Raw genomic sequence first — 11,146 nt, 5'->3', positions numbered from 1 at the left:
GGGTTCACTGGTTCGGATCCCGGGTGTGGACATGGCACTGCTTGGCAAAAGCCATGCTGTGGTAGGCATCCCATATATAAAGTAGAGGAAGATGGGCATGGATGTTAGCTCAGGGCCAGTCTTCCTCAGCAAAAAGAGGAGGATTGGCAGGAGTTAGCTCAGGGCTAATATTCCTAAAAAAAAAAAAAAAAAGATTGTGGTGATGCTTACTCAACTTTATGGGTATACTAAAAACTGTTAAATGAAAAAAAGACAGTCAATAGATGCCCAAATGCCCAAACTGAAATAATAAAGATGTTAGAATTATCTCACAAGGATTTTAAAGCAGCCATCATAAAAATGCTTTAGTGAGCACAGAGAAACAAACTTGAAACAAAGAAAAAAAACAGAAAGTCTCAGTAAAGAAATAGAAGATATAGGGGCCAGCCTGGTGGTGCAGTGGTTAACTTCACACTTCCACTTTGGCAGCCCAGGGTTCACTGGTTTGGATCCCGGGTGCAGGCATGGCACCGCGTCACAAGCCATGCTGTGGCAGGTGTCCCACATAGAAAGTAGAGAAAGGTGGGCCTGGATGTTAGCTCAGGGCCAGTCTTCCTCAATAAAAAGAGGAGGATTGGCAGCAGATGTTACCTCAGGGCTAATCTTCCTCAAAAAAAAAAAAAAAGAAGAAGAAGCTATAAAGAAGAACCCAATGGAAATTTTAGAACTGAAAAATGCAATCACCAAATTTAGAAACTCAATGGATGGGCTCAACAGCAGAATGGAGGAGATAGGGAAGGGGGAAAATCAATGAACTTGAATACAGAACAATAGAGAATACTCAATCTGGACAACAGAGAGAAAACAAACTGAAGAAAAATAACAGAAATTCTGGAACTGTGAGACTATAATAAAAGATCTGACATTCTTATCTGCAGTGTCTTGGAAGGGAAGAGAAAAGGGAGGGGCTGAAAATGTACTCACAGTAATAATAGCTGAAAATGTCCTAAACTTGATAAAAAGGACATAAACCTGCAAACTCAAGAAGGTGAGAAAACCCCAAATAGGATAAATAAATCCACACCAAGACACACCATAATCAAACTTCTGAAAATAAAAAACACACAAAAAATCTTGAAAGTAGCAATAAAAACAACACCTTACCTATAGTGGAAAAACAATTTGAATGACAGTAGATTTCTTATCAGAACCATAGAGACCAGTAAAAAAAAGTCACAACACTTTTTAGTCCTGAAATAACTGTCAACCAGAATCCTATATCCAAAGAAAATATCCTTAAGGAATGAAGGAGAAATCAAGACACTTTAAGGACAACTAAGACAATTTTTCACCAGCACATCTGCCCTAAAAAGACAGCAAAACAAAATTCTCTACACAAAAGGAAAATGACAAAAGAAGGAGTCCTGGAATATCAGGAAGGAAGAAAGAACATGATAAACAAAAATATGGGTAAATACAATAGACTTTCCTTTTGCTCTTGAATTTTCTAAATTCTGTTTTATGGTTGAAGCAAAACTTAACAACACTGATATGGTTCCACATGTGTATAGAGGAAATATTCAATATAGTTATATTGTTCATGGAGAGGGTAAAGGAGTGTAAAAGGAGGTAAGGCTTCTACATTTCACTTCACTTGAAAGGTAGCATGATGACACCAATAGGCTGTGATAAGTGATGTTTACATAAGGTCACGCCTAGGTCATCCACTAAAAAAGAAGCTACACAAGGAGATACACTCAAAACCACTATAAATAAATCAAAATGGAATTCTCAAATCTGTTCAAGTAACCCACCAGAAATCTGGGGGGAAATAACAGAGAAATTAAAAACAGAACAAGCAGAAAACACAAAGATAAAATGGAAGACTTAAGCTCTAACACAACTAATTACATTAAATGTAATAGGTCTAAATACCAATTAAAAGACAGCTTGGAATAGTGCATTAGAAAACATACTACTATATACTGTCTATAGGAAACTTAAAATATAACAATATAGGTAGGTTGAAAGTAAAAAGGATGAAAAAAGATATATCACAGAAGCATTTTTTTTAAAAAAAGGAGAGGCTATGTTAATATCAGATAAAGTATACTTAAGAGCTCAGAAAATTATCAGAGAGTGCTATTATATAATGATAAAAAAAAGTCAATCCACCAGGAAGACATAGCAATCCTAAATGAGTATGCACCAAACAAAAAAGCTGCAAAATATGTGAAACAAAAACTGATAGAAGTTAAAGAAGAAACAGAAGAATTCACAATTATAGAGTAACTAGACAGAAAGTCAGCAAGAATATAGAACTTATCAGTACCATCAACCAAGAGGATCTAATTGACATTTATAGAACATTTGACCCAACAGCAGCAGAAAACACATTTCAAATGTTCATGGAGCATATAGCAAGATAGACCATGTTCATGGTCATAAAATGAACTTCAACACATTTAAAAGACTTGGAATTATACAGAGTATGTTTCCTGGCCACAATGGAATCAAACTAAAAATCAATAACAGAAAGATACCAGGAAAATCTCCAAACACTTAGAAACCAAACAATACTCTTCTAAATAAGTCATGGGTCAAAGAGGAAGGCCCAAGGGAAATAAAAAAACTACATTAAACTGAATGAAAACACAACATACCAAATTTTGTGGGACACAGCTAAAGGCGTGCTGAGGGGGAACTTTATAACACTAAATGAATACATTAGAAAAGAAGAAAAGTCTCAAATCAATAATCTAGTAAACTCTCACTTCAGGAACCTAGGGAAAGAAGAGCAATATAAACACAAAGCAATCAGAAGGAATAAAATATTAAGGAGCAAAGATAAAAAAAAAATGAACCTTGACCAAAGTTTCACACCTTATGTAAAGATTAACTCAAAATAGATCATGGAGTTAAACTATAAAACTTTTAGGAGGAGACATAGGAGAAAGTCTTTAGACTCTGGGGCTGGCAGAAATCTTAGACCTGATATCAAAAGCATGATCAATAAAAGGAAAAACAGAAATATTGGAATCCATTAAAAGTAAAGACCTTTGCTCTGTGAAAGTCCCCATTAAGAGGATGAAAAGATGAGGTATAGACTAGGAGAAACTATTTGTAAAGCACATATTCAACAGAGGGCTAGTATATAGAATGGACACATGAATTAGCTTGATTGTGGTAACTATTTCACTATGTACGTGTACATCAAACCACCAAGTTGTATACCTTAAATATATACAATTTTAATTGTCAATTATACCTCAATAAAACTGGGGGGGACCAGCAAAAAAAAAAAAAAAAGAGAGAATAGAATGAAAAGGTCTAACATGGCTCTCACTGGAGGGTCAAAAGGCAAAAATATAAAGAATGGCGAAAAGGTAGTATCTAAAGAGATAATGGATGCAAAATTTCCAGAATTGAAGAAAAATATGAACCCACAAATCCAGGAAGCACAATATATCCTGGGTGGAATAAATTAAATTTAAAAAGTCCACGCTTAAACATAGTATTTTTAAAAACCCACAACAACCTAAGAATGCAAAAGACAAAATAAAAAGCACCTACAGAGACAAGAGAACACCTACAAAATTATGGCAATTTGAAAAACAGCAGACTTCTCAACAGCAACAATGGAAGCCAGAGGCAGCAGAATAATACTTATAAAGGGTTGAGGTTAAAAATCCAGAATTTGGCATGCAGGAAATGTATCTTTTAAGAATCATGATAAAATGAAAATATTTGCAAATAAAAACAAGAGTTCACACTAAGTGACCTCATTAAGTAAATCTCAAAAGAATGCATTTCAGGGAGAATGAAAATCATCCCAGAAGGACAACCTAATGTGCAACAAAGAATGGTGAGCAAACAATGGGAAAAATGTATGTGAAGGCAAACAAACACTTCTTAAAAATATTAATTATCATAATACTACTTAATTGGGGCGCTGGCCTGGTGGTGCAGCAGTTAAGTTCACACATTCTGCTTCGGCAGCCCAGGGTTCGCCGGTTCAGATCCTGGGTGCGGACATGGCACCTCTTGGCAAAGCCATGCTGTGGTAGGCATCCCACATATAAAGTAGAGGATGATGAGCGTGGATGTTAGCTCAGGGCCAGTCTTCCTCAGCAAAAAAGAGGAGGATTGGCAGCAGATGTTAGCTCAGGGCTAATCTTCCTCAAAAAAAAAAAAAAAGCAAAAACAAAAACAAACAAAAAAACTACAAAAAAAAAAAAATACTACCTAACTGGTAGTTTTTAAAAAAATAGAAATGGACTTCCCCTCCAACCATGATGGAATAACAGGGACCAGGTTTACCTTTGCTGCCTTCCTAGAATTAAAAACTGGAAAAAGTAAATACAACAACATTCAAAAACAGGCAAAGCAGCAGAAGAAGCCCTGAGAGAAGGAGAAAAGAGGTGAGTCCTGTGATTGCCCTAGTGTCCTGCCTGCAGAGACTTTTCAGGCCAGAGCACAGGAAAGGGAAAACCAGTCTCCTTGTATTGAAAAAGATAGAGTTGAGAACTCAGGAAAGCCAAAGTGGCTAGAATTCCAAGAAATTATACAGTTGTTAGAATTCATATAGAGAAATCCCATGTACCATTTATCTGATTTCCCCCAATGGTAACATCTTGCAAACCCCATAATAAAATATCACAACCCAGGTATTGACACTGATCCAGTCAAGATACTGAACACTTCCATCATACAAGGATCACATATTTTGCCCTTTTATAGCCACACCCACTTCCCTTCTGCCCCCACTTCCTCTTTAATATTGGCAACCACTAATCTGTTCACCATTTCTATACTTTTGTCATTTCAAGAACGTTACATAAATGGAATTCTACAGAATGCAATCTTTCGGGATTGCCTCTTTTTTTTTCACTCAGCATGATTCTCAGGATACTTATCAGGTGGTTGTGTGTATCAAATAGTTTTTTTGAATGTATAGCTGAGTAGCATTCCATGATATGGATGGGCCACAGTTAGTTTACTCTTTGAAGGAATCTGAGTTGTTTCTGGAATTTGGCTATTACAAATAAAGCTGTTGTAAATATTCATGGACAGATTTTTATGTGAACATAAGTTTGCATTTCTCTGGAGGAAACACCCAAAGAGTTTAATTGCTGGGTCACACAGTAGTTGCATGGTTAATTTTTCAGAAACTGCCAAACTTATGGTAATACTAAAGGCTGTACTATTTGACATTGCCACTAGCAACCTGTGAGTGATCCAGTTTCTCGTCATTCTTGCCAGCATTTGGTGTTGTCACTGTTTTTTATTTTAGCCATTCTAATAAGCATGTAGTGATATTGTGGTTTTACTTTGCATTTTTCTCATGGCTGATGATACTGAACTTCTTTTTGTGTGTTTATTTACCATGTGTATATCCTTGGTTAAATGTCTCTTTGTGTCTTATGCATGTTTTCTAATTGGATTGTTTGTTTTTGAACTTTGAGAGTTCTTTTCTTGCATAATTTAAAATTTTACTTTTATAAAATTCTTCCAAAATCACAAAGGTAACATTTATTTATTCTAATCTTGAAAACTGTACCAAGATGTAAAACGAAAAAAAAATGACCTACATTTCTTGCTTTCGCCATCAGGCTTGAATTTCACCCTCTTTTCCTGAACTCTCTCTTGTATTGGATGCTAATTATTTTTGTCAACTTGATGGGTGAAAATGCTTTCTTAATTGTTGCTTCAATTTGTATTTCTTCGGTAACTGATAAAGTTAAGTATGTGTATACATACTTATAAATAAGCAATTTTGTGCATATAATGAAAGAATGCCTGGGTAGTTTGGACTAGACAATATATATTTTACTAAAATTTCACAGTTATGATATTTATAAGTCTAGAAATTAAGTTTGGAAAAACAGAAGAATGGAAATGTGACATTTTACTGGTAAAATCTGAAGGGGGTTGGGCTCTTATTGGTCAGCTATATTTGCATTGTCCTTTTATTGATGCTAATAGAGATCTCTGTTTTCATTGGTGAACTCTCAAGTTGAATTTCTCTGTCAGAGGTGGAAATCATAAGATTTAGATGTTTTGAACACTCCTTGTACCAGTTATCAATTTATTTGCCCACAACTCCAAATCCTTTGACCTGCTTTGTGATATTGGAGCTGAGCCCTGTAAACATTTCTCTGTTGACTGCTGGGTCAATATTAAGCTTTTCAGTAGGTGGGATCAGAGAGAGGCTGCATGAAGAAGGGGCTTTTCTTCCTGGTTCTGAAACACTTTTCCATTCTTTTTTTTTTTTAAAGCAAAACTAGTTTATTTCATGAACATAAGCAAAACTTAGGTTCTTTCTTTTTTTTTTTAAAGATTTTATTTTTTTCCTTTTTCTCCCCAAAGCCTCCCAGTACATAGTTGTATATTATTTCTTGTGGGTCCTAGTTGTGGCATGTGGGACGCTGCCTCAGTGTGGTTTGATGAGCAGTGCCATGTCCGCGCCCAGGATTCAAACCAACGAAACACTGGGCTGCCTGCAGCGGAGCGTGTGAACTTAACCACTCGGCCACGGGGCCAGCCCCCTTAGGTTATTTCTTGTAAATGCCTCTGATAATCGTAAAAGAAACTTAAGTCATCTTCCTAAAAGTGGTATAAGATAATCACTTTTTAAAATTGTGGTAACATTGGTTTATAAGCTTATATAAATTTCAGGTGTACGTTGTTATATATTTTGATTTCTGTGTAGATTACATCATGTTCACCACTCAAAGATTAATTACCATACATCACTATACACATGTGCCTAATCACCCCTTTCACCTCCCCTACCCCTCTGGTAACCACCAATCCAAATGCTGTTTCTATGTGTTTGTTGTTATTTTTATCTTCTACTTATGAGTGAGATCATACGGTATTTGTCTTTCTCCCTCTGACTTATTTCACTTAGCGTAATACCCTCAAGGTCCATCCACGTTTTCACAAATGGCTGGATTTCATCATTTCATATGGCTGAGTAGTATTCCATTATGTCTCTCACTTTTCCATTCTTACTCTGATGGTGAGCTACAGCCAGTGGCTTGCAGGGTACCAGGTGCAAAGAGTTCATTGACCTCCGCACCTTCCAAGGACACTGGGCCTGAAGGAATGTTTCTGGGCTTGGGGCCAAAGATGGCCACTTTGGCCCTGACTCTAAGGCACAAGTTACAAAGAATATGTCCTGTGTCATATTCCTTGTCTGGGCTGGCCACCCCAACAGGCACCTGACTAGACTTTAGAAATATCCCATCTGTGGGAACAAAAAAGATAGAAGCACCCCGTCCATGGGAATAAGAAGAAATAACTCAAAGTATCCAAATGTCTAAAATCCTGAGTCAGAGGCTAGAGAAACCTTAGGATAAAAGGGAGTCGCAGGCATAGAACAATTGGGAGTCTCACTGAGGAAAGGATGCTTTGCCTCAGACCCAGACAATCAGCACTCCCACCCGCCATACAGACTATTGGGACTTCCCCGGCTGATTGTGGTGTGGATGTTGTAAGTACCGGTTTGTTGTTTGCTTCCCCGCTCCTTGTTCTGTTCGCCTTTATCAGTAAACTCTGATTGCTTAAACAACCAAGTAGCCTTGGTGGTACCTGTCATTCCTTGCCCTTTGTGGCTGCGGACAACACCCAGTGTCACATAATTTCCTGTGACAGCAGTAGATTTTACAGCACTCACAGGCAGCTGGGGCAGCCAATGGACTAACCTTCCAGAGAGTTTCACTAGCACCCTCCCACCAGTCCTCTCCTTTCAGGAGGCTTCCTTGCACGTTTTGCAGCATCTTCTATTTGCTTGAAAATAGAAGTCCTGTTTGTAATAGCTTATTTAACAACCTTTTCTATGAATTCTATCAGCTGAATAATTTCTTGGAATTTTAGCCACTTTGGCTTTCCTGAGTTCTCAACTCTGTCTTTTTAATTCAAGAGGCTGTATGGTTTCCCTTTCCTGTGCTGTGGGCTGAAAAGTCTCTGCAGGCAGGACACTAGGGCAATCACAGGACTCACCTCTGTCTTCGCTCAGGGCTTCTTCTGCTGCTTTGCCTGTTTTCAAAGGTGATTTTATTTATTTTTTCCAGCTTTTTATTCTTTGAAGGCAGCAAAGGTAAACCTGGTCCCTGTCACTCCATGGTTGGAGTGCAAGTCCACTCCCATTTTTTCTTAATATTACAAATTAGATAGTATTGTGATAATAAATATTTGTAGGTGTTCATTTGCATTCACATACATGTGTCCCATTGTTTGCTCACCATTCTTTGTTGCACATTAAGTTGTCTTCTGGGATCATTTTCATTCTTGCTGAAGTGCATCCTTTTGAGGTTCATTTAGTGAGGTCTATTGGTGGTTAACTCTGTATTATTTGTAATATTTTAATTTTATCATCATTCTTGAAAGATATATTTCCTAGAGGCCAAATTCTGGGTTATTACTTCATCCCTTTAAAGATATTCTGCTGTTGGGGCCAGCCCAGTGGCACAGCAGTTAAGTTCCCAGGTTCCGCTTCAGTGGCCCGGGGTTCACTCATTAGGATCCCGGGTGCGGACATGGCACCGCTTGGCACACCATGCTGTGGTAGGTGTCCCACGTATAAAGTAGAGGAAGATGGGCACCGATGTTAGCTCAGGGCCAGTCTTCTTCAGCAAAAAGAGGAGGATTGGCAGCAGATGTTAGCTCAGAGCTAATCTTCCTCAAAACAAAAAAGATATACTGCTACCTTCTGGCTTCCACTGTTGCTGTTGAGAAGTCGGCATCCCCAAATCTAGGTTATTTTGGAGCTGAAAGGGACTCTGACTATTGATAGGCCAAGTTCCGGATGCTAAAGCTCATGCTAAAGATTAGGAAATTTGGGCACAGAATTGCTCAGTCACACCATCTGACTGGAACCGGAACCCACACCCGGGTGCCCTGACTTTCAGGCCTGGTCAGCCGAGTTTCTTAACCAAAGATGAGCCTTTTAGGCTGGGAAAGGAAGGGAGGGGTCCTGGAACTTCTGTATCCTCATCTGTGAAAGGGGGTCAAACACAGACCCTCCTTGTGTACCTGCGGAGGTTACGTGCACGTGGCCCAGCATGGGAAGTGGAGGGAGGGCTAGACCATTGCAAGTCCCCAGAGGCAGGGGTGAGAGGTGAAGGGTGCGGGGGCGGAGCTTCAGAAACCAGAGGAGGGGGATTTGAGAACTCGGGGCGGGGCTTGAAGGTTGAAGCGTTTAGATGGGCAGTTGGTGGGGCTCTGAGAAGCCGCAGACAGGATTACGTGGTAAGCAGCCCCAGCTTGGCGGCCCTGATTGGACGCGGCGAGGCACAGAGGCGGGGCCGGGGCGCAGGGGCGGGGCCAGCGACTGCCAACGCCCCTCCCCCGCGCGGTGCTCAGTCTCGGCGGTTGGCGCTGTCCTGGGGCGGAGGAGACTTGGAGGAGGTGGTAGTAAATCAGGTACCGCCGCTCTGCTGTCTGTTAGTCACTCTATACAATATTGCATCTTGTTCTTATCTGGCAGAACTCTTGACACCAGGGCCTGCTAGAATAGCAGAGACATGATTAAATATAAACAGTTGTTTTGTACCGTCTGTTCGATTTTGAAGGCTAATAGATATCTGTTTAATATTAATCACTTTCTACATTTCCTGTGAAACCAAAGAAATGGGAAAACTCTATTTTGAACTTGATTTTGTATATTTAAGAGGCATTTAAAGAAACTGAGTATTTTTTGTTTTGTCTTGTCATGGTCATAACGTTTGGATATGAAACCTTATAGTAACGTTAGATCTGAGAGACTGCATAAATAAATAGAAAGAAATGAATTAACAAGGAGAGTTATGTTGTATGTTGGGCCCCAAAGTGCAGCATTTTGTAGTGGGTGAGGCATTTATACTGAGGATTGACCAAGAGTGGTATAAAGGTCGCCTTTTTGACAAATCCAGAATGTATTTTGTACTTGTTTTTAATTACTTGTGGAAGGAACAGTAGAGCCTGATGAATTTAGATAAAATTTTCTTCACTGATAGGTGCCGCTCACATATCACTGCAGACCCAGTATTGATCTTTTGTTACTTTGCCTGCAGATTACTGTAATCAGCATTTATGTCTATTACTTTATATGGAGTTTAGAAGGTTCAGGGTAGGCAAATAGCCTTTTTTTAAAACATTGTTGGATTTTGAAAATTTAAATGTTATGCTTCATGCATCCTTCATGTGATCCACGCTAACCATCAGAAGAGTTGTTCTAACGCCTATGGAATAGAATGTTCAGAAAGATGAATGATCAGTTCTTAGTTATATAACTGGGAATGTGGAAACTTCATTTCATAATGATTGCAAATATTTCTTTTTTTGTTTTAAGATTTTCTTTTTCTCCCCAAAGCCTCCCGGTACGTAGTTGTGTGGGTTTTTTTTAGTTGTGGGTCCTTCTAGTTGTGGCGTGTGAGATTCTGCCTCAGCATGGCCTGATGAGCAGTGCTATGTCTGCGCCCAGGATCTGAACTGGCGAGACCCTGGGCTGCCGAACTGGAGCGAGCGAACTTAGCCACTCGGCCATGGGGCTGGCCCCTGCAAATATTTCTTAATGTTTTCATTTGTCACAACTGGTGCTTTAGAAATACATATTGTTAATTGGGCTGCTGAACCTTTGACTCCTTTTTTGGGGGAGTGGGGCAATAATAAATTTGGATATTCAGGATATAAAACAATGTGATCAAAACTTTTACACTTGAATTTTTCATTTGGTGACCATCATGTGTTACTCTCTATAATATTCAGGATATAAAACAATGTGATCAAAACTTTTACACTTGAATTTTTCATTTGGTGACCATCATGTGTTACTCTCTCCCTGACTTATGAAAATTCCTTCTGACAGTTGTGAACATATATTTTTTAAACTGAAGAGAGACCTTTTCTGTATTAAAATATGAAAACCCTTAAGAAACTTTCAGTATAACCTAGTGCCTACAGTGTTACATAATAACATCTCTTTTGGTTTTCATGTCCCTGTTCGGAACCTTAAAGTCAGTGAATAATATGCTGTCCTTTCTGAGAGCTTAGTTTGGATTTCTGTGATGCATAATACAGGGTTTTTAAAATTAATATAACAGCTCTTTGAGATGTAATTCACATGTTGTAAAACTCACTCAAAGTGTACAGGTTAGTGGTTTTTAGTATATTCACAGAGTTG

The 11,146-nt window shown here is 38.7% G+C and overlaps 1 long non-coding RNA gene across 4 annotated transcripts in view; it reads left to right on the top strand.

Annotated features, from left to right (window-relative positions):
• LOC106782154 (uncharacterized) overlaps window positions 1–11,146 on the top strand; it is a 36,600-nt gene that overhangs the window by 4,289 nt on the left and 21,165 nt on the right. Inside the window, exon 1 of one of the 4 annotated variants that reach the window (XR_011422337.1) lies at window positions 9,329–9,408. The exons of the other annotated variants lie outside the window; for them this stretch is intronic. This is a non-coding gene — a long non-coding RNA (uncharacterized lncRNA). Of the gene's footprint in view, window positions 1–9,328; window positions 9,409–11,146 lie in introns of those variants that run through there. 4 annotated transcript variants of the gene reach the window in all.

This window comes from Equus caballus, chromosome 10 (assembly GCF_041296265.1).
Source record: "Equus caballus isolate H_3958 breed thoroughbred chromosome 10, TB-T2T, whole genome shotgun sequence".
NCBI lineage: Eukaryota > Metazoa > Chordata > Mammalia > Perissodactyla > Equidae > Equus > Equus caballus.
The sequence above is the reverse complement of the archived record's forward strand: the minus strand, read 5'-3'. Positions and strand labels throughout refer to the sequence as shown.